The sequence below is a fragment of the Struthio camelus genome, chromosome 2 (assembly GCF_040807025.1).
Source record: "Struthio camelus isolate bStrCam1 chromosome 2, bStrCam1.hap1, whole genome shotgun sequence".
In the NCBI taxonomy this organism is placed as follows: domain Eukaryota; kingdom Metazoa; phylum Chordata; class Aves; order Struthioniformes; family Struthionidae; genus Struthio; species Struthio camelus.
The window spans coordinates 132,661,700-132,683,930 of NC_090943.1; the positions used below are offsets into that span (position 1 = coordinate 132,661,700).

At 44.9% G+C, this 22,231-nt stretch overlaps 5 non-coding genes across 5 annotated transcripts; 2 read left to right on the plus strand and 3 right to left on the minus strand.

Annotated features, from left to right (window-relative positions):
- Positions 1–3,894: 3,894 nt before the first annotated feature.
- On the minus strand, positions 3,895–3,988 carry TRNAY-GUA (transfer RNA tyrosine (anticodon GUA)). Its single transcript has 2 exons — positions 3,952–3,988; positions 3,895–3,930 (listed from the first exon to the last, which is right to left on the minus strand). It is a non-coding gene; the product is annotated as a tRNA-Tyr (tRNA).
- A 418-nt stretch (positions 3,989–4,406) lies between these two features.
- On the plus strand, positions 4,407–4,479 carry TRNAR-ACG (transfer RNA arginine (anticodon ACG)). The gene has a single exon. It is a non-coding gene; the product is annotated as a tRNA-Arg (tRNA).
- A 1,242-nt stretch (positions 4,480–5,721) lies between these two features.
- Positions 5,722–5,794, minus strand: TRNAR-ACG (transfer RNA arginine (anticodon ACG)). The gene has a single exon. It is a non-coding gene; the product is annotated as a tRNA-Arg (tRNA).
- Positions 5,795–6,124: 330 nt separating this feature from the next.
- On the plus strand, positions 6,125–6,218 carry TRNAY-GUA (transfer RNA tyrosine (anticodon GUA)). Its single transcript has 2 exons — positions 6,125–6,161; positions 6,183–6,218. It is a non-coding gene; the product is annotated as a tRNA-Tyr (tRNA).
- Positions 6,219–10,500: 4,282 nt separating this feature from the next.
- LOC104139972 (uncharacterized) lies at positions 10,501–21,731 on the minus strand. Its single transcript, XR_011139201.1, has 3 exons — positions 21,493–21,731; positions 17,164–17,338; positions 10,501–11,520 (listed from the first exon to the last, which is right to left on the minus strand). It is a non-coding gene; the product is annotated as an uncharacterized protein (transcript).
- Between the last annotated feature and the right edge of the window lie 500 nt (positions 21,732–22,231).

Here is a 22,231-nt window from a genome sequence, read left to right on the forward strand (position 1 = left end):
AGGATAAATGCACAGAGGTCTTTACTGGCTCTTGCTGAAGACCAGATAAAGAAATAATTAAACATTTACAAGTCCCTGATAGCTTCTCCTAAATGTAGTATAAAAGCCTTTAGCAAGCTCCACTATTATCCAGGCTTTCTAGGTACTGGCATTGTAACAGAAAGCATTTAGCGCATCAAAATATGTGAGTATGTACTAGACAAGATGGAAGTTGGATCAGACAGTTACATTTATGTAACAGGGAAATAGCTCAAGAGGTGGAACAGCTGCTTAGCACATAGTAAGTCCTGAGATCAATGGCTGCATTTTCTGTTTGTTTTTTTTTCCCCCGGCTTTCATTCTGTTACACTTCTAGCTTTTTTTATTTTTCTCTCTCTTCCTTTTCACTAAAGGTAGCATGCATGTATGCGGAATGGCACATATGTCAACACCATCTGGGCAGAAGAGAAAAAAAGTCTTGTCTCAAGCTGGTTAAGAAGCCAGCTTGCAAGACAGGAAAGGAAATAGTCCCTTGACAAGAAGAGACACTGGATGAGCTTTTATTTTGTGAACTGTCCTGTAGGAAAGAAAAAGGGGCATGACTGAATGAATGAAAAGGAATGAGGGAGAGTGCATGAATTTTTTGAAAAAGCAGGGGCAGAGAAATCTGTATATGAAGGAGTGACTCTTAATCAAGCAAAAATCAATCCTATATACCTGGAGGAAATCTGTGCTCTGTCCCGCTGTGCCCTGTCCCACACTGGAGAGGAGCAAAGAGGTGCTTTTTTGGACTGAGGGCTTCAGATCTGACTGCTAGTGTGTGCAAACAGGTATGTCTAGATATGCACACCCAAGGAAATGGGTGCCTCTCCTCATTTTCTGCTACCTAGGACACCCCTGGTTCCTGTTAGTCAGGCTTTTCAGGCCCACTTCCTAGCAGGGGTGCACTGCACCAGAGTGGAAGAAGGAGAAGGGGGTGTGTATGTGCGTGTGTGTGTGCATGCATACATGTGCACGCATATAAACGTTTTAATTAAGCGAAGGCTAGCTGGAACCAGTGGTGTAATTCATAAAGACTGTGACTACAGATCGGAGGTGCGTAGGCTTGACTCCTGCTGGGCTTCATACATCTGTTCAAATTCCCTGCTGATAATTTCCTTGCTTTTACTATACTCACAGAGAGTTGACCTCCCTTGCACTTAAATACAAAATCTACCCCAGAAAAAAAGACTATTGCACAGAGAAGACTTATTCTCAGTTCCTCTGAAGGATAAAAATTCCTTTCTTCCCCTACTACACAAGCAGACTTGGCTGGCTAGCAGCAAGTTTACTCTTTCCCAGCCAGGAGTCATTGTCCGGTGTGCTTTTCTGCACACCACACAGCACCTGTAATGAAAAAGGAGACATGAAGGAGAAAGGATACAGGATGCAATACAGCAGAAGACAGAAAAAAAGCAGAATCGAAGCATCGGTCCTGTTATCTATGCCTCGCTAAGCCAGCCCATGGCCATCTGCGTTAAATCCCTTCTGCATTAAGCATTCCTGTGCCCTCTCCCACTCCTCTGCCTTCTCCCAGGATATCACCTGTGCCCCCCTGATGCCACTAAAACCCAGGACAGAACATCATCTCTGCTACCATGAGCCTGCCAGATAGTTTTATCTATCTCCATCAGGCAGACTGCTGAGTAGAGGGCTCTCTTCAAGTAAGGATTATCTGGCAGAGTGTAAAGCTACATGCAAAATGAGAGGGAGCCTCTTCGGAGCCAGAACTGAACTGGCGACGTAAGGATTACAGGAAGAAAGCCTACGACCCCTGTATGCGTTCAGATGAACCATCAAAGGACACCTGGCAAAACTGACCATGAATGAGTCCGACCTGCATGTGCTTTGGCTTCAAATAGGAGAACACCAAATTCATATCTTAGGACTATGGAAAAGAAAGAAGTAATTCCAAAAGTGCAGTTACAGTGTGGATTTAAATGTTTACTGCTGAGATGTCACCCCCTCTGTGCAACACTATTGTGCTAGTGGCAGCTTTCTGAGAGACAAAGAGGAGACATGATTTGTTTTCAGGTTAAAAATCCCACCGCCTTCCTTCTAATTTTTTGCACTGAGCTAACTTGGAGCCTGCCAAGCAGGGGACGAATATGCTACAGTGAGAAGAAAGGGCTTCTGCACATGTAGCTGCTTTTCTATGTGTGTGTACACATGCATACATTGCTGAGAGCTTCATAATGCCTCCCAAATAGTTTGTGCAGAAAAGTTGCTCCTTTCCAGGTAAGGTTTCTGGCTCTGTACTGTAATGTCTCACAAACCACGGGATTATAGCAGCTTAGCCAAGCTCACTTTTTTCCCCTAAAATATCTTTCTGCTCTTACACTTTTTTCTGCTTTTACTGATCCCTCAAATGCTCCCAGATGTCCTCACCACTTTTCAAACAACATGTAACCCAAGCAAAGGCACTGAACCTCATCCGCAAAGAAGAGGGCAGCCACCTCTCTGAGGAAAGGAAGGGCCCGTTCCCTTCCCCTGGCGGAGGAGCAAACCCTCTCAGATGGCTTGAAGCAAGGTTCTCGCTTCAAATATTGTCACATCGGCTTGTTTGCACACACCTGAATGATATCAGCAGGGAACAAGCAAATGGGAAGGAAAAAAAAAAATCCAGAAGGTGGGAACATACGACACAAGTTTGGAGCTACTAGAGGAGACAGGTCCCGCTCCCACAGCAAACATACTACTTCCATATCTGGAAACACAACCGTACACTCCCGTAAATCTGCTCTGCCTGATGTCACAACACAAGACCCGTCCCTGCGCATTTTCTTTGTCGTGAGTATGAGTGTAGCTTTGTGGGGTAAAGACAAGCAATACCACCGGGGAGGCTTCAGTCTGACTTGGTCTGAAAAATCACGTTGCCTTCCCATAATCTTCCTTTACTGCTTAAAACGGGCCAGGCTTGAGCAGACAGTCCAGCCACAGCTGCGGCGCAGTTATAGAAAAAGACGCAGAGACCGGTGCGTACGTGCGTGCATCCGTGTGGACGTCAGAAAACAGTTCGAGAAGTCGGCTTTCAAATAAAGCATCCATCCGTTGGACTTAGGGAGGAAGGGATAGCGTGTCCGGCCTTGGACTTGACTCCCGCCTAAGGACCCCTTTGCTTTCACTTTTCCTACTGATTGCTGTGGATGCCTCATCTCTAGCTCATATGCCGGGCGGGCTCCCTTACGAGGTCACACCTTCAGAAGAGAAGACATGGTCCTGAGGCAAATCTTCTTTCCATCCCCTCTGCAACGTCCCGGGCCAAGTTTCTCCTACGGCTGTACAAAAGCAGGCGTGATACCTGCCTTGCATTGCACCTGGGCGGTGCGGGTGTTCACAGGGAAGAAAAAGCTTTACTGAAACTCGTGAAGAAAGCCAGCATTTTAAAGTTGTATTTCTGAGTCACGTGCAGCTTGCTTGTTTATTTTTACAGCTCCGTTCAAATGTACTGCATTATTCAAATGCTATAAATCAACTCTAATAAAAATAAGATACTTGGTTATATACAGCAACACAATTGCACCGGGGCCGTCAAGGGCCATTTGTCAACGCCTGATTATGAATAGGTGTCTTTTCGGTAGAAATGGATGTTTCTAGTGACAACGTGGACCGCACTGGGTTCACAGAGCATCTTTGTGCGTTTGGAGGCCGGGGGGTGAAGGGGGGGGGGTTCCCCCACAAGGGGACCCGCGAGGCCTTTCCACAGGCCCTGCCCGCGAAGGAGCGTGGCAGCCACCGGCTTCCCGAGCCACTCGCATTGCTCGGGCAGGCACTGAGTTTTAGGAAGAGGAAAAATCAAAATCCTCATGCAGAGAAGAGAGAAAGAAGCGATAAAAGGGGAAAAGGGGGAAAAAAAACCCCAAAAAACAGAGCGTCTCCTTCGAGCCGGAATCGAACCAGCGACCTAAGGATTCCCGCGGGCGGGCGGCGCCTCTACAGTCCTCCGCTCTACCAGCTGAGCTATCGAAGGGAGCTGCACACCGCTGCCCCGCGGCCGCCCAAGCTCCAGCACGGGCGCCCTGCCCACTTCCGAGCATGCGCAGCCGACACGGCAGGCGCGGGAAGGGCCGCGGAGACCTGCGCCCCCCCCCCCGCGCATGCGTGTGGCTGGTCCTCCGCCGGTCGTGCCCTCTTGGCCGTGGGCGGCGGCGGCCCGCGGCGTCTGCGGGGCGGCCGGGCGGCGCCAGCGGGTTCCTCCGCTGCGCCTGGCCGCCTCGCCTCCTCCCCCTCGGCCCGTAGCCTTTGCCCGCACCGCTGCGCTGGGGCGTGTGGCCCCGCGGCCTGCCCGGCGCTGGCTGCCGCCGGCGGTGGTGGGGCCGGCGCGCCCCGCCCCGCCCCGCGCGGGAGGCTCCGTCAGGCGGCGGCGGCTCGGCCCCTCTGCGCGGCCGGGGCCAGTGGCGCAATGGATAACGCGTCTGACTACGGATCAGAAGATTGTAGGTTCGACTCCTGCCTGGCTCGGGTTTATTTTATTTTTTGGTCAGCCCTTCCTCTAGTCCCGCCGGTTTTTCCTTGCGTTTCCTTCCCCCTGCCTCCACCCGTCCGTGCTTTGCTGGATAACACACTAAGCACGCAATTTGCTTCGCCCTTTCCAAAAGACTAACTGCATTGCAGACAAATAATCGGACCAGCCTATCTGCCTGCCCCCAGTCGTCCTCGTGCGGGCATGAAAGAAAGGAAAACTGGGGGCACACAGCCTTCCCCTTTTCCAAAAAAGCCCCCCCCGCCCCGTGCCTTTAAATATACATGTTTCCAGTTTTATATTTGCCAGACAATCAGTATGTTCACGCTGCAGCGGCGCGGACTGCCGGGTAATACCTTACATGAGCGTGACCCCAAGAGTAACGCGCGCAAGAGCCACGGAGACGCAGCAGGCAAGGGGCACGGCCCGGGATGCCGGCCTGGTCCGCGGGGCACGTCCCACCCGCCTTGAGAGCCCTGCTTGGCGGCTTCCGCTAGCTCCGTTCACTGAAGTAGCTGAGGGGAAACGAAGGGCAGGGACCCCAAACGGATGAACAGCGCCAAGGAGCAGCGCAGGAACTCGTGCAACGTGACCCGGTTTTTATAGTAAACTGCTGCTGCAGCCCGCGAGCGTTCGTTTGGGGAGCGTTGCCCAAGCTTGGTTACTGAGGTTGCCTTACGAGCTTCCCTTACTGCAAGTCATTCTTTAAATACTGTGTCGGCTTCGTGGATGTCAAAAATGCGTTTTGGCAGAATGACGTACTTTTGTACAAAGATGCTCTCACTCTTCTCAAGGCTAATGCAAAAATTACTGTAAAATTATATTCTTTATTTTGCACGCTGCTTTGAGAGGCTTTATCGTTACTTTTGCATGAAATGTTATTCATAAGACTAGACACACCGTACCAGGCCAAAGATGAGTACTGCTCCTCCGCTAGTGGCCGAAAGATTTTTTTCCCCTGTCATTTTGTGGTGCGTTAATTGAGTTCATTTATAGGAGCAGTTAATGCCTTTGAAGAAATGCATATTGAAACTGTTTGAAAAGCTTAAACCCTTTTAGATTACCTTACGGTATCATCATTGCTTTGGAAGACACAATAATCCAAAGATATGCCAGGCGTATAAATGGTATTAAATTGTGAGCTCAGATTAGAAAACACATTGGTACGTGCGTGAGGTTTCGAGATATGCCTATACACGTGGTTTTGTGTACGTGACTGTGCTGAAGGCAAGAAAAACATGCGAGCCAGGCAGGAGTCGAACCTACAATCTTCTGATCCGTAGTCAGACGCGTTATCCATTGCGCCACTGGCCCCGCACCGAAGAAATGGCTTCTCCTTCTTTCCTATACAGGCCTCTCCCCAACGCCGCCCCCCGCCAGGTCGCCCCCAATACCAGCTGAGGAGCAGGCGCTCCCCCGCGGCGCGGCCCCCCAGCCCGGCCCCGCCGGCCTGCCGCGCCGCGGCCCCCGCCGCCACGGGGCGCCCCGCAGACCCGGCTCCGCCGCGGGCGCCAGCGGTACCGGCCACCGCGCCGCGAGCCCTGCCGAAGGCGAATTCCCGCCGGAGAGCTGCGCGGTCTGCGCATGCGCCGCCTTTGGCCGTGCCGCGTTCTTGTGCCGTCGTGGAGGAGCGGCGTGCAGGTCCCTTCGATAGCTCAGCTGGTAGAGCGGAGGACTGTAGAGGCGCCGCCCGCCCGCGGGAATCCTTAGGTCGCTGGTTCGATTCCGGCTCGAAGGAGACGCTCTGTTTTTTTTCCTTTCTGTTTTTCCCCTGTCTCTCCTCCATGCGCTTTCCTGGGACGTGTATCCAGTACTCTCGGGAATAAGGCACTGTTACATGACTTTTGAGTATTCAATGCTCGTTACAGCACTTGGTTAATAGATCATTGCTTTATGTGCTGCTGCCCCATTTCATTTTTTTGCCCCCCAGGAAAATACTTTTTGATAGCTATTATTTAAATAGACAGAGATACGCTTTTTAAGAGATCACCTGCATACAAATTGACCAGCTAACATAACTGCACACTTGTGCTTTGACTGACTGACTTTCAGCACGAGCTATTGCCACACTAGCAGAGGACACAGCGCCTGCTGTTTGCACACCAAACCCCAGTTAATTTTTAAAAGCAAAATAAGAGGTATATTGTTCTTATTCCAAATTACCACAAACCTTCATGAAGCAAGTTAGTGCAGGAGGATACCTGTTGCAATCCCTTTGTCTCACCTCAGTTAATTAGGATGTCGAAATTCTGAGGGTTTTTTTTCAGAACGTCCGCTCCTCTTCCCCAGACGTCTAGAGAGCATTTTCCCAGAACAAGGAAGTATCTTTGCATTTACATACTGCCACAATAGGAATACCTTTTCAAATCAAGCCCGGTGATATTTAGCATGTGTTAACTCTCTCCGCTAGTGGGAAATTGCGCATCTCTACCAGCGTCTTTCCGAGAATACCTTATACGTATGCGTGCTGGCTGACACGCAGTAATACACTCAAGGCAGTTGTCCTGTATCAGTGCCCTTGGGCAGAGGCCACCTGCGTGGGGACGACTGAGCCCTCTTACAGGACACTCCTGGCGGCTGAGGGGGGGTCACCTATTTTCCCTGACTGAGGAAGCCGTACTGGGTCCCCCTCTGAAATACAAACGCAGGGCGGCGGTACAAGCAGTTTTCTCTCTCCGCTGTTCCTATTTCTTGCTCTGGTTTAGGGCTGAGCCTACCAGCTAACAGTTTTCTTTGCCTGCTGTTGTATTATGAAATGGGGCCAAACAGCCCTTGTCGTGGTGAACTTAATCATTCCAGTACTTTGGGTATTAATTCTTAGGGAAGGTAAGCAATGAAATTGAACGACATACAGTCATTTGTATCTCATGTGTCTCCGATTAAGCATAGTTGTTTATTGTATGAGCTTCTTCTGGGAAGAAAAGTACACAATTACTTAAAGAACTGGTCATATTGATGGTAGGTCTAAATCTTCTAACATTTTTCTTCCATTCTCTATTTTGAGTGACCATGGTTATGAGTTAATATCCAAACACTTAAAAGGACAGATCTTAGAGAATATGTCCAGCCAAAACAGTTGCCCCTTACGCATTTTTCAAATGCTTGGGCTTCTGCAGTCACAGAGACTGAATACCACAGTAGCGAGAGATATTCCTGTCGTGTAGCAGGCCCAGAAGGTCTGGCACTCTGTGCTGGCTCTTGGACAGATGCAAAATCCCTGAATGAGATCCTGACCTCAGCAAAGCTCCAGGCAGTTCTGCCATTGTCCTCGGCAGCATTGAGATTTCACTTGCTGCACTGGCCCTTTGCTGCAGAAAAACATCCCATGCAGGAACTTATGCCATTAAGCTATTGTGTTAAATCTCTGTAATCGCATTGCTAAATTTTCTTATGCAGATGAGCATCCTGCATTATGAAAGCAAGGATGCATTTGCAGTGTGTGGCTATTTTGCATATATGGGCTCATCTGCTGCAATCCACAACTGAGTTCTTCTTCTGGGAAATGCTGAAGAAGCCGTCACTTACCTTTGTCAGGGCGGAAAGCCATAATTTTGGACAGCGGTCTCAACAGCTTTTCTAGCTGTTACTAGAATAATCTTGTTCGTAGTGTGGAAAAGTAAAGGGAATGTTACAATCCATACATACAGCCTTTATTAGTCAGACTTGTTATTGTTTGATAGCAAAGGTAAATTTGAATATACAGTGCTTTACATATGAACAAACGTAGCAGAACAGAATAAAAATGTGAGGGACTATACGCTTTGACAAGATTAATGAGAGTGCAACTGAACTTTACACAGAAACAGATCATGTCAGCATAGCTATGTTCACTTTAGGAACTTTTCTGAAAAACAAACAAATGAGTAAAATCACATGGAAGAGCTAAGTCCTGAAATCCTTATTCATCCTTTTTTCATGTGTCCTCAGAGCAGATGACCCTGACAGCAGTGAGCATAGCAAATGTTCCGGTGCTCTGCAAACTACGTTGCCTTTTCCAAACAAACCCATGCGCTCAGACACCCAGGTTTTTAAGTTGTAAATACTGGAGATCCTATTCAGAGGCTGGGTCATTGGTTCAGCTTTGAGGTTTTTTTGGCTAATTGAGATAATATAGTGCGGTTTGTCTGTAAAGATCTCCATTGCAGTGGGAAAGCCTTGCAAACACACAGCAGCTTGTCCATATTTGCATCATGCTGCAAGATCAAGTCCGAAATCTTTCCTAAGAAAAATCTCTCATTTAGAAAAAGTGACTAAGAACCACAGGACTTAGGGTACATCTCAAGCCAATAGAAATCATTTCCTTGATTTCAATAAGCTTTGGACACCTCTGCTGGAAATAGTCACTAGGTAGCATTTGCACACGTGCACAGCAAATTTCTCTACCAGACAGTGAAACTTAGGAAATCACTTATCCTGTATGTGTAACATGTACCACAAACTCTCTCTACTCCACTGTGCAGTGGTAGCGTCTTACACCAGAACTAACACCATACAAAAGGCAAAAGCAAATAAAGCTAAAAGATGTGTGCGTGCGTGTGTTAGGGCAAATGGGTGCTGGCGTCAGCACTGTACGTAACTAGTGGGCTATGCCCTGCCTGTGGGCACACAGACAGCTCATGTTACTGGCAGCCCGATGTATAAGAAGCCTGATCCGGCCGTCTGATGAGATCTGTGGCATTAGGCTACTGCTGGGGACGGACCTTGCGGGGTCCCCTTCTGCCAGCGGCAGGGTGGTGCCACTAAGCCTGCCCTCCTGCGGAGCAGGGCTCCCGGCACTCACCCTGCCCAGCGGGCAGGACGGGCAGGACGGCAGCACCGCGCGGCACAGCGCGGCCAGGCGGGCACCGCGGCAGGGGCGAGAGGAAAAGAGCGTCTCATCGTTTCAGAGTGAGAACTGACAAGTCCAGGTTTACGCACGTATGAGTCACCCCTAAAATTATTCGCAGCTGAACGCGAGGACCTGAGACCTGAGAGCAGCCCACTAGCAGGAGGGGTGCAACTGCTGTCTGCCCGTGCACTGCCCTGGTAGTGCCAGGCCTTCTCCTCTTCTCACCGAAGTGAAAAATAGGGCTGTTCCTGAGGACAGCGGGAGCATTAGCTGGCCCTAATACCTGTGGCCAGGAGAACAGATATACAACCTGGACTAGCATTAAGGGCTTTTAAAATATCTATGTGTTCTAGGAGCTCTAAATTACCGTTTCTTAACTTTGGAGTAAAATCTAGTGCTATAAAACACACTGATTTCTCATATATTTATCTGCCACTGAATGACGTTTGATGTGAAAGGTGAGAACGGGAGGAAGACAATAATGTTTCACAACCACAGAATCCAATTTTAAAGAAAAGAATCACACTTTTGACTAACTATATATTCACTGGTGTATATAATTTGGTAGTACGTTACATCTCCCTTTGGAATGCAGCACTGTGATTAGAGGAACAAAAATAGCAAATGTGCAGAACTGACAATGATTGATGTAACCGAATCAATAAAGAGAACTTCAGCCGTCTGCTATGTCAAACTAGTAAAGTGCTAAGTTTCAGATCTCAGAAGTATTTCTTTAGCTCTTGCAAATTAAGAGCCTAATTTCTTTACACTTACTTTAGCTGTATCCACATGACTTGTGTGGAGATACACCTGATTAATTTTAAGGACACAAGTAACCACCTCATTTTCGCTCAAACTTGAGCATTCTGTGTATTCGAGGATATAATATTTAACACGCTTCTCACCCCTACCCATTTTTAAGAGACGGTGCAACGTGCTCTTAAAGCCTCGTGCCTGGAGGAGAAGGGAGGACCTGGACTCACATCTGAGAAGAGGACTCTGAAGAGGACGGTCACTCTTCCCACTGCGCCCCTTCCCTGCCAAGTCCTGGCTGCTCCCGCGGGCCAGGCGCAGCCTGAGCGCCATGGCTCCCATCCCAGCGTCAGCGGGGCAGCTGGGAAGGCAGCCAGGGCCACAGCCAAACAAGCAAGTCAGCAGAAACTTGTTGGCTGGGGATCAACTTGCAGCACTTTGCAGGTGCAGTCGGAAAAGCTGGAGCTGCCTGGCATGGGTGGCAGGCCCGTCCTGGCAAGGACGGGGGAGCTTCGCTATGGGGCTATCCCCAGCGGAGGGGAGAGGCTCCCGGGCTGCTCCTCTGGCGCAGCCCACCGCCTGCCTCCCCCTTCTCAGCACCTTTGCCCACCATCTCCCGGTTTTGCAATCTGTGCAGACACTGTCCCGCGTGCGTGCACAGAGCATACGTGTGTTTCTGGGACTGGATGAGTCTCCCAGATTTGGAGATCTGCGTTGTATCCACCAACAGACCGATCCCGGAGCACCACACTCTGATTCAGATATATAATTGCCAGGGTTCGGCCTCAGCAAGCCTCTAACTGCTTTTCGGAGGGCACTTGCTCTTTCGCAAAGGCAGCCCCATCCTCCTTGCTATGGACTTTTCCTTTGAGGTCTGCCAAAAAGAGCTTCCACGCCTCCCTGCTAGGGACATTGCCTGTCCAGCAAAAGTGCTGCAGATGAGGAGCGTTCCTGGGGCAGGGAGTGACCAACCCGGGGCAGGCAGGGAGCGACGGGGTGGGAGGGGGCTGTGCCTGGCAGGTGAGGGGCTGAAAGGCCAGCTGGCGGCAACGTGGGGAGGAATCATATCAAAGGGAATATTTTTAGAGTGAAAGGATGTGCTGAGCCTGGCAATCTGAAGCAAGCAGAGTCCAGGGTGCCGGTCCATACAGCACTGGACTGACTGTAAGTATCTCTTTGCAGAATATGGATAGGAGCCTACTTAAAGTGGATCACAGGGAGATTCAGCCTTGACAGGAAATTACTTTCAGGTTTCCCTGATTAGTTTAAAATGCAAATACAAATATAGGCTACAGAGCTTTTCACATTTCTTTGTTTTCTGTGGCACTCACTGGGAAGTGCCACCAGTTCATGCTTGCCCCGCGCTAAGAGTCTGTGCAATAGCTCCGATGGCTGTCCCCGATTAGCTGGGTTTTTTCGGTTGCGTTAGTCGGCTGAAGCACAATAGGAGTTTCTCCATCTAAAGTGGGTAAGAAGAGAAAAAAAAAATCCTTTAAGCATCTTTCATTTGATACATAAGTCAAGCTTTTTGCTAGCACCACAACATTTTGTCTGCAGTTTTGGCTGCAGCTAAATCTTGGCCTCCTTGGTGACTAAGGCCTGCAGCACTGCATCACAGCCAGCTGTGTGTGTCCTAAAAAGAGGCAATGTCCACGCAGAGCCTGCAAATGCTCTTACACCTTATCCACGTTTAATGGCAGATTTCAGGATGACTATTGCTATTGTTGTTATTAAATTGGACTAAGCTTTACCTACTGCTTTGCAAAGATGGCAAGATAAGGGTCCCTACTTGTCCAACTGCAAGTGCTTGCTTCCTGCAAATGTCTGAATAGGACGAGTGCTGTTGTGACTCAGCATGCAAGCACTCACCTTGACAGGCTTTGCAAGAATGAACTAGAAATGAGCCTTGAAGAGTACAAAGCTAGCAGTAAAGAAAGAAGAGAGTTAAAAGGAAAAAAAAGGAAAAAAAAGTGTGAGTAGTAACATACTTGGGAGTGAAGAAATCCCATCTACCCTGAAAGCCAGAAAGCTATATAAAAATGCTACATTTCATTTTAGAAATCCTATATTAATATATTTATGATTGGATTTTGAGAACTATTGTTCTAATGAGTTTGGAACTGGCAAAAAAAATCATATTGTCACTATATAAATCCTTATTATTTATTACTTTCTCATTACATTCATCTCTATGTTTGGTTTTCCAGTACAGCTGAAAAAATGCATTCGTTGGAGAGTGGAGAAAAGTTAAGTCCCTCCAGAGTCCACTGATGGCTCTTTTGTTCACCCTGATAATGAGCAGGATTTGGGTGCCCTTCTCCTGGGCCCCTTTTCAACCACTTTTTTGGGAGGGGGCTCAGCTCTCAGAGACTGTCTATTAAAGATTCAGCAATCTCAGTGCAGAATACGAATATGACAAATTTTGGCCTATCTATCTATTGATATTAGCACAGGTTTCACATTAACTGAATTTGCCTGATGACTTTTTTTTTCCAAATGTCCGAATGGTTAGAAAAAAACACATCTGACGTTTCCTCCTGTTTACATGACAGTTGATGGGATGAATGGTGGGCAAAAGATGTAACGTATAGGAGTAACTTAACCCAGAGCAGGAATCTAATTGCATGCCATACGGCTTCCCCTCAGTGGGGGTAGAACAACTTTGACTCTGTCAAGGTGAAAGGCAAGAATGATTAAATGCTGAGCAGCTTCTCTGTATGGGCAATTCCATATTTAGATGCAAGGTCAAAGACAGACATGTTTCATAACTCTTAAAAGTATATGAGTAATTAATGTTTGGAGCTCATCTCTGGTTCAGACGAGTTTGTCAGTTCCAAACCATTTTTAAGTTGCTAAGTGTTTTCTAGATTGCTGAGCAGCATTTGCTCACACCCTCTGCTGCCTCCAAGTTGCTCATTTTATGGAGGATCATTTATGGAGGGCAGAGACTATTCAGTTAGTTTTCCCGTGACACCTAGATGTGCAACAAGAGAACAGGACCCACTGCAAATATGTCACATTGCTTCCAGCTGACCTGCAAACAGTTCACTAGACACTTTCTCTAAGTATTTTGCTGCCTGCACCCTTCCAAGATTTATGATGTTTTTTATCAGAGCAGGGGCCCACAGTATAATACACTGTACAAATATAGCCTGTTAATGGAAAGCTGCAGAATGGAGGTGCGGCAGAATTCACAGTTAAAACTGTTTTCTATAGATAGCTCTTGCTCACTGTTCGCCTACATTGATATCATATGGAGTGCGGAGGAGACAATGAAGTGCTAAAAACTTATTGCTTCTGAGTTGGGAAAGTATTTTGTTATTCAGGTTCCTTTTTCTTTTTTTTTTTTTCCTCCCTGATTTGATTTTCTGTAAAACGAAGGTTGGTCTAGAAATGTCTTGCTTTGCACTTATGACGTTCTTATGAAACAGGAGAGCAGAACAAACCCGATAAACTCTTTGAGTACATCATTACACCTTTAGGTACCAAGGCAATCCAAATCTCAACATGATCTCATCTGGGACCACAAAAATCAACAAAAGGTTTGCCATTGTCTTCAACAGAAGCAAAATCTGGCAATCCGAACTGCGTGTGAGGGAAAATAATGAACAGTTCCACACTTCCTTGCTGCAGAGAAGTGACACTTTCCTCTGCCAGTATATTTGCTATTTATCTGTAACATTATGGCATGATATTAAAATTACATGACTATATCCTTTTTTTAAAGTCAGGTTTGATCTGGAATTCTAATAAATGTTCTATTTTGGAAACTGATTATCCATTGTACGTTAAGCTTCAGTCCTCCTATGATTCAAATCAACAGTCATGAAAAGAAATCACTGTAACCTAAGTACAGGCCAGATCTTGCAAATCTTTCTGTTGATGATACTACCTATGGAAGTAGATGCTGTAAAATGAATCCCACAGAGACAGATATTCAACAGCCTGAGCACTAGAACTAGTCAAATATATTTCAATAAAACTTTCATCTAGAGAAATATGCCATTTTGTCAGAATGGAAGCCATTCAAATGGTTGCGCTGATTTCAGTGGCAGCTCACGTTGTTTTTACATTTTAGGGAATGAAACATTGCATGTTTTGCTTCACATTTCTTTTTTACTAAGAAATGCATTTTATAGTATGTTATTCTGAGGAATGAGATCAACCGTGTAACAAACAACTGGATTTTGTTAGAGAGAAGTGTGGGGTGGGGGTCTGAAAATTAGTGCTGCTGCACCAGTTATCAAGGTGAAGTCTAAATCGCAGAACTCCAACAACAGGCATCTTCCCTTTCCCATGCGGTACGACTGGCTCCCAGCAGCTCCCACTGCGTGGCAAGAACTGGCGGAGACTTGTTCGCAGAGGTTGTTAACATCAGGAATTATGACATTTCATCAATATTGCATTCTTCAGAAAAGCAATGACTTGACTACAAAACATTTGGATATATTAAGCTGAGGCCTTAGTTTGAGAATTTATGTTTTGTCCTTAGTAAAAAAAAGTTTTGACTAGCAATAATGTATATACTGGCAACAGCAGGAACTACAGAAATTAATTACCAGCTAGACTGCTCAGCCTGTGGGCAAAGGGCACGCAAAGAATTTGGATCCTAATATGAATTTCTCTTCCATAATGAAGTCTGCTGCAGGAGTATTTACAGTCAGTTTCTCAATTACGTACAGGAGCATTTCTATTATATAAATAAAGGCAGCCATGGGTATTCATTTCTATGGCACAAAATTTGAAAATGTCTGATGGAAAAGCCTAAATTAGTACCAGTCTATACCATTCTAACTCAGTTGCATTGTTTTGGCCAGCATCCCTAAAATTTGGGGAGTGTGCAGCTTGAGTCTGTACCCATTCATTTTCTAAACCCAGTGTCTATTTTCCTTTCGGTTGAAGAACCTCACATTATCCTCCCTCATGAAGATTTTACTTTTTTTCCTGACTTGTTATTCTGTTTTCATCCTAATTTAAAATATAGATAATTCTCATCTACTCAGGCAAGCTGATTTTGGTTAGTAGGAACATGTAACAAAACTGATGAGAAGGGTGGGAGAGGTATAAATTTCTCGTTTTCTCCAGGCTCTGCCTATTTACTTAATATCTTCTTCAAAATATTTAAACCATACAATTCCACATACTATTAATTTTTTGAACTGGTACTTTGCTGAACATTTTAAATTAAAAAAAAGGGGGGGTATTGCAGTGATAACTTGGTGGGCGTAAAGGGATGGGAAGGTGGCCTAAATTAATGAGCTCACATCAATAAATACTGCTAGTGGTGGAAGGAGGGAGCAAACTTTTTCTTGGCACTGGGGAATTTTGTGGTGGATTTTGAGAGAGAGGAAAGTATCTGCCAAATTACAAGAAAGGCAAAGAAATGTTGAATTAAGAAATTTTTATCCTTCAAAGTTCATTCTTCATATTTCAAACCTGACTTTGGTGTTGGAGACCCATAAATATCAAGAACTATTTTAAACTTGTACTTCCCAGGGGCCTACTATCTTATAATGCATTGCACTTATTTCAAATAATGTATTGTACTCATAAAGCCTTCACTAATAATTTTTGTTGCCCTGGCACAGACTGACCACGTATGACCAATTTTTAAACTGACTGTACTTTGCCTTGATATGGCTGTAGGCAAAATCAATTTAAAAACAACACCACACATTGGCATATCAGCTACATAAATAGCATTTGTTTCAACTACAAGTGTTTTGTTACATATTTATGGAAGGGTAAATTTGTGTGAACAAGGAAAAAAAAATATTCCTGCTAGGGGAACATGACACTTGCAATCTGGCAGTTCTAATTTAAGCATAATAAAACGTAAGAATATAACAGCATAAGACCTTCCATAACAATGGGAAATAGGAAGGGTGAGCCAATTGCTTTAGGTCCTTTCTCCTAAAAAAGCATACTTCTAATCACAGCTAATGTAAATCTGCAATTGAAAAGCAGCATGGTTCTTATCCTGATGCCCTAGTCTCTTACTGCTGGAGTAAGGATCACTGCATCACTCAGTCTGTCCTGCCAGTGTGCTACATCTCAAAGCTTTGGGATGTTCCTGCTTCCCCTGAAGGTAAAGGCAAAACTCCGCCTCACTTCAGCAGACTAGACAGGTGTCTTTCCTCAAAGTAGGTTACCTACACTAATGTTAAATTAAGAAATCACCATCATTATCCTTTTGTACAGTCCTTCATCAATTAAAACCTGTGAGTGCAGCCTGGGGACATAGCTAAGCCAAGCAAAGAGGGCTTCCTGGTATGGCAGGGGGGTCCTGCTCCCTACACCCCCATGTGCCCAGCCATGCACTCTTGTTCCTTTCTTTGAGTTGGCATTAGCATGTGGCCTGTCCCACAGAGAGACATGGCAGGGAGCTAAACTGGCAGAAAACTATTCGCTTGTTTGGTAGGATTAGTTTTCATCTGGATCATATCCACAATCTGACTCATTGTAAGGTAGCAGGATTGCTACTGCTAGTTCGGAAGAGAAAGCAGCCTGTGGGAGGTCGTGGATGGGAGTGGGACAGGAACATGGCATTTAGCTAGCTCAAACTTGGATTGGATGCCTGCCTTAGGTTATTGTGCAACCTTCCTGTTAGAAACTTTGCTTCTTTTCTTGAAGCCCGTTATTGAATGGATACAGTTGGCCCATTATAGTCAGTGATAAATTTTACAGGAGTAAAAATTGAATGGTTATACTTATTTGGGCAGATTAGATGTGGCAAGCAACAGCCCAGCCAGAGCCTAATGCATAAATGTAGGATCTAGGATACGAATCAATGGGGTGTGAGGGTACGTGTGTGGGGTGAGCATCTTCTCTGAAGATTAGTGCTGGGACTTTTAATGTTTATGTGTCTAATCAAGAAAATATGAGATATAGGGGATATTTCATTATAAGTGCCATAAGTTTATTTTTTTATCAGTGCACAACTTGGAAGGTTCACCAAGTCATAGTGTTAGCTGGAGTGAATTAGCACACTTTCACTGACGTCTGGAAGCAACCTCAGTTTCATGAGAAGAACGTCTGGCCTACAGGCTTTAAAGATTATTTTGAACAGTTTTGTCACACAGTAAGTCCCTGTAATACACACCTCTTTCCATGTCAGTCTTAATTTGCTCTTCCAGATCCTCTGGAGACACACAAAACTCATGCTCTTCCCCTTCTGGTGCTTTGGGTTTACATTTTCCACAGCAGCAGTTGAAACAGCAGCACAGGCAGCAGCAAAAGTAACAGCCCGTCAGCAGGCCACAGACTGCAAACAGGCCCTAGATTAAACAGAGCGGTGAGGAAAACCCCATGAGCAACGAACTTCCTGAAACTCATGACGGTATGTTACAGCAGAAGGCAGATTGTCAAAGGAAATCAGATTTCCAAGTGCTCTGCAGTCACAATTAGAGCCAGATTTCAGAAGAGTTCAACTGCCAATCAAGTGCCTAAATAAGGGCCAGATCTTCCAGAGTCCTCCTAACCCACCAGCTCCTACTTGACACTCAGGACCATATTTACAAAGAATGCGACAGCGAGCAGGCCCCCACATGCTGAACTCTTGAAAGTCGGTCTTCATCTGAAGGCCATCAGAAAAAACTTCCAAGCAGTATGCAAAACCCCACCCACCTTAAAATGACTCATTTCCATCTTAAAAATGACTCATTTGCCCAAGATCTTTTTTGCAAACACTTATTTACTGGCAGATTCTTGTCAATAACAAACCTGAAAGAAAAAGAAGCAAAGACCCGGCTGCATCCCACATAACTTTAGACATGGAACTAAAGCATCTAAATTAGGACTCTAGTCTCTGTGGGCTCCCCACATAGTCAGTGGAAAGTTATAAGTCCTTCCAGAGAGTGATTCACCCCTGGGAGGATTTGAATTGCCTGTTGGAGGTGTCTCTCTCTCCCCATTAGCCTATGCAGGATCACGGAGGTGAATAACTCCTAAATTAGACTCCTCAGCCTGTGATTTCTTCATCTGGGGACTTTGGCAGCATACAGGAACAAGCAGTTCCCACCTTCGTGTCCCCCTGCTTGCTCCTGTCCCAAAGTGTGGCCAGAACAACTGTTTGTGTCCAAGACCAGAGATCTGATCCAGATTCAAAAGCCAACAAACTTTTATTTACAGAGCTTTTCTTCATCCAGATCAGTTTATTACAGCTCCACAAGTAGCTGTGCTGGGGGCTGCGTGCTGTGGTACAACAGCGGTATGGGGAGGCTGGAGAGGGGACTCCTCAGGCTGGCACTGCTGCCAGCACCTCCAAACAGGCAAGACAGCAGTTCCGCTCCTACCCTGGAGCGCAGCAGTAGAGCGAGGACCCAGGACTACAGGAAGAGGTTTGTGGCAAAGGTGACATATCCACCTCCTGTCTTGCGCACACTGCTGTAAGAGCAAAGCTGAGCCAGTGAAGTTCCTGAGAGAGGAATCGGAGCTGACACATGGCATAAATGCATGTGAAGTTGGCAAAACTTCATGGCAACCAGACATATATGAGTTAACATGAAGGCATAGCCTGGCTTTAGCATTATAGTTACACATGTGGACCGCTCTTTAACAGACGCAGTTTGATTTAAGTTCGACTTGCCAATTATTTGTTATGTTCAGAAGAAAATACGCTGCTGAAGAAGAAAGAAAGCATAAATGTCTGAGTAGATAACACTCAGTTACATATGCGTGTCTCTGGCAATGTTAGCAAGGGATAATTAGAGCATCTTGGAAGTTAATGACACTATTTACATGCTTAATATTAACCATTTATGTGTTTGCAAGTGCAAAGCCAATGATAATCCATTTACCCACAGATATACCCAGAGTGAATGAGATGCTTTTAGAAGACAAGGAGGACTCAGAAATACTGATGTAAAACGTTTTCCCTTCTAAACTGACATCTAGAACTGTTAGAAATACAGGAACCCCTAAAATAAGTTATTTGACAGTTTATAATTTATGCGGTAATGGAGAAAAAAATCTAAGAAAATTTAATTGAATGAACAAGGATGGAGCAAAAGTGCATAGAGTGAAAAAAAACCTCTTTGAGCTCATACAACACTGTCTTATATGTATTAAGATTTCTTGTGTTTATAATATCATACAGCTGGTGAATCAGGAATCAGATTAGCACTAATGTGATCAATGTACAGTCTTCATGGTACAGGCAGAATTGCGTTTTGATAAAATAGTTAAATGACACGTGCCACTCCTGCCAGTGGATAAACATTTAAAACTACAAAAAAGTACCCGTTATGCATGTTAGTATGTTCCCAGTTTAATGTGCCTGCTAAGAAGTCTAGTGTTGCCCAAAATTGTCATTTCCACGTTGCATTTCTCCTTTCATTTGAGTTTCTTTACTTTTAGTGATTCATCTTTTCATGATTGTCAGATTTTCTGAGTATGAGTGTGATAGGGAAGAGGATTTACCATAAACTTCAGTAATTGAAGAGCAAGGTAATTAGCAAAAGCTGTGGTTGCTAGCCTCTTCGAAGCAGAATGGAAAAAAGAAAGGGGGATCAGAGATCATCTGCAGTCAGATTCAGATAGTATTGATAGGCAGTACAAAAACCTGAAACTAACCCAGCATTTACGAGTGAGAAAAAAGAGATGAGGATAGTGCGAGAGATGGGGAGAAGATTAAGCTCTACTTGACAAAACCACTCGGTGACCTGTTATGTTTTGGGGGTGGCAAGATTATGGGTTGGGGGAGACAGAGAGAAACCACCTGTGACAATCCTCAAATGATTCTGTACACACATTTTGGATTTTTTTCTCAGATATTTTGCATGGACTTCTCGAAATACAGAAAGCAATGATGAATTTTGCTGGGATATTCAGTTTTGCAGCTAATCTCTTCGCATCGCCAGCATGCGATTCCCTTCAAACAATCCACCCATTCCTCATTTAGCTGTTTAGGGACTTACTAGCTTCTCTCTGTACTCCCCGCTGCTCTTGTTATGAGTCAAAGCCACAACAGTTATCTCTGTTCCTAATCTTCTAACCACAGAGGATTTTATACTTCATAAAATCTCCATTAAAAGTTGGTAAGCAGAGGAAGAAACAAAGGCAAAAAAGTGTCACTGTTGAAGGAGTCGATACTGTTGCTATCTCAGCTCTGAGAAAATGCTTCCTGGCATCTGAGTTGGGGCAAAGAGGCTGAAGAAGAGCATGAATAGACAGCAAAGAAAACAGGGAGTGATTCAGCAGCAGAAGCAACCAACTGTAGAAGGGAGTCCAGCTTGCAGCAAGAGTCAGCTACAGTAGCAGCAAGCAGGCAGCCTCCAGTTTTGGTTTTGAGGATGTAACTGCAACTTTGCAAGTCTAATTTTAGCACCAGCATTTTGTTCATTAGTTTCATTCCCTATTCTGCATCTGAGCAGTTTCCATCTCATACTAACTTAGCATACAAAATCATGGCTCCCTAGATCCACAGAACTGCCCAAGCTGGGCTCTGGTAAAAGGGGACTGTGGAGGCAGTGAAATCCTGGCCTGATTTGTAATGAACATAGGAATCTATACTCCAGGGTCCTCGCATCAAAGTTGTCACAGCACACTTAGTTCACACAGATTAGACCATTTTTCTGTTTTTTCTAGTCCTTGCTTTCCTGTGATTTTATTGTTGGAAATAGATGGGGAAAGCATGGATTTTGCACATTTGCAATGCTGCTGGCTTGTCACATTTCTGCAGCATTTCAGCACTTGCTGAAACATTAGAACACCAAAGGACAACAACGACATAAGAGAGCACATGAACAAAACTCTTTTACCACTAGAGCACTCCATGATGTATTTTTCCTTTAGCAATATGCCAGTTTCTGATGCATCATCCTCTTCCTTTCCTGATCTCTTCCTCCACTCCACAGTTCTCACCTTTTTTTCTACTTCCCTTCTCTCACTCCCTCACTAAGCACCAACAGGGCACATATATGACACCATAATCACACAGTGTTATATATTATTATTGCTTACTTATGCTGTGTGCTATATATAGCAAAGAACACAGCTAAATTTGTACTGTAATAACTTATTAACTGGTTGTCACATAAGTGGGACTTCTCATTTTTTGAACAATGAGTCATTTTTATTTAGTCATTACTGAAAAGAAAGTCAAAATTAACCTAGAGCATCAGATTCAAATCTAATTAATGTCTGAAAGTGTTACAAAACATGCACTCTGTTTAACTATTTACCAAGTTAAAAAGAAAAAGAAAACATTCTGTATTAGCCCTTTTTTTGAGCTGATACTACATACTGCCTCTGTGATTTTTCCAGATACATTACAGTTTAATTAAGCTTCTAGTAGTGTTTTAGATTCTGATACTACCTTTTGTTAAGCCTGTAAAGGGAGCACATTTTTCAGGGTCTCTTTGTGGATGTAGAGTGTCAGTGTACCATGTGCATTTTAATATTTGATTTTTAACAGAAAATAACAGCTTACCTTTGCCCACCAGCTTGAGAGCATGAAGTATGTGTTAACATTTTCTTCACCAAACTGTTCAGCCACGTAGAGCCCTAATGATCCATATTTGTCATATATGTTTCTCTTGGACAGATCAGTCAGTGTTGCATGAGCACTGTTGATCTCTTTAAATTTCTCTGCAGCCTCTGGATTGTCAGGATTCTTGTCAGGATGATATTTCAGAGCCAATTTTCTTAAGCATGAAAAAAAACAGAAGGAAAAAACATCTATATATGTTTGTGTATATATATATATATATATACCTATGTATACAGATGCTTACAAAATACTACAAAATATTTTAGTAGTGACATATTTGTTCTGAACAGTACGTTCAACCTGTACCTTATTTTTTCTGATTCTAATGTACACAGAGGATTCAGTGGAAGGAATGTGACGCAAAGCTGAAAAAAATAATCTGGTTTGTAAAACAGCCTTGGAGGAGGACTGCGTCTTGAGTAGGCAGGTTGTTTTCTGGAGGATCTGTAAATATTCTGCTAAAATAGTTGGCAGCCCTCTATATAAAATTATAAGAATGTCTGTACTGAATAAGACTATCTGTCACTCGCTAGTGGCTTTTAGCACTTTCCTAGAGAAAAGGCCTAAGGAGAGGGCAGGTGCAGCACCAGCAACTGGGAACACCCTGCTTGCTTTCACTGGAGACTTCCTATGCCAGACCGCACTCAGTAGCACCCAGGGCGGCTTATTCATGGGAACA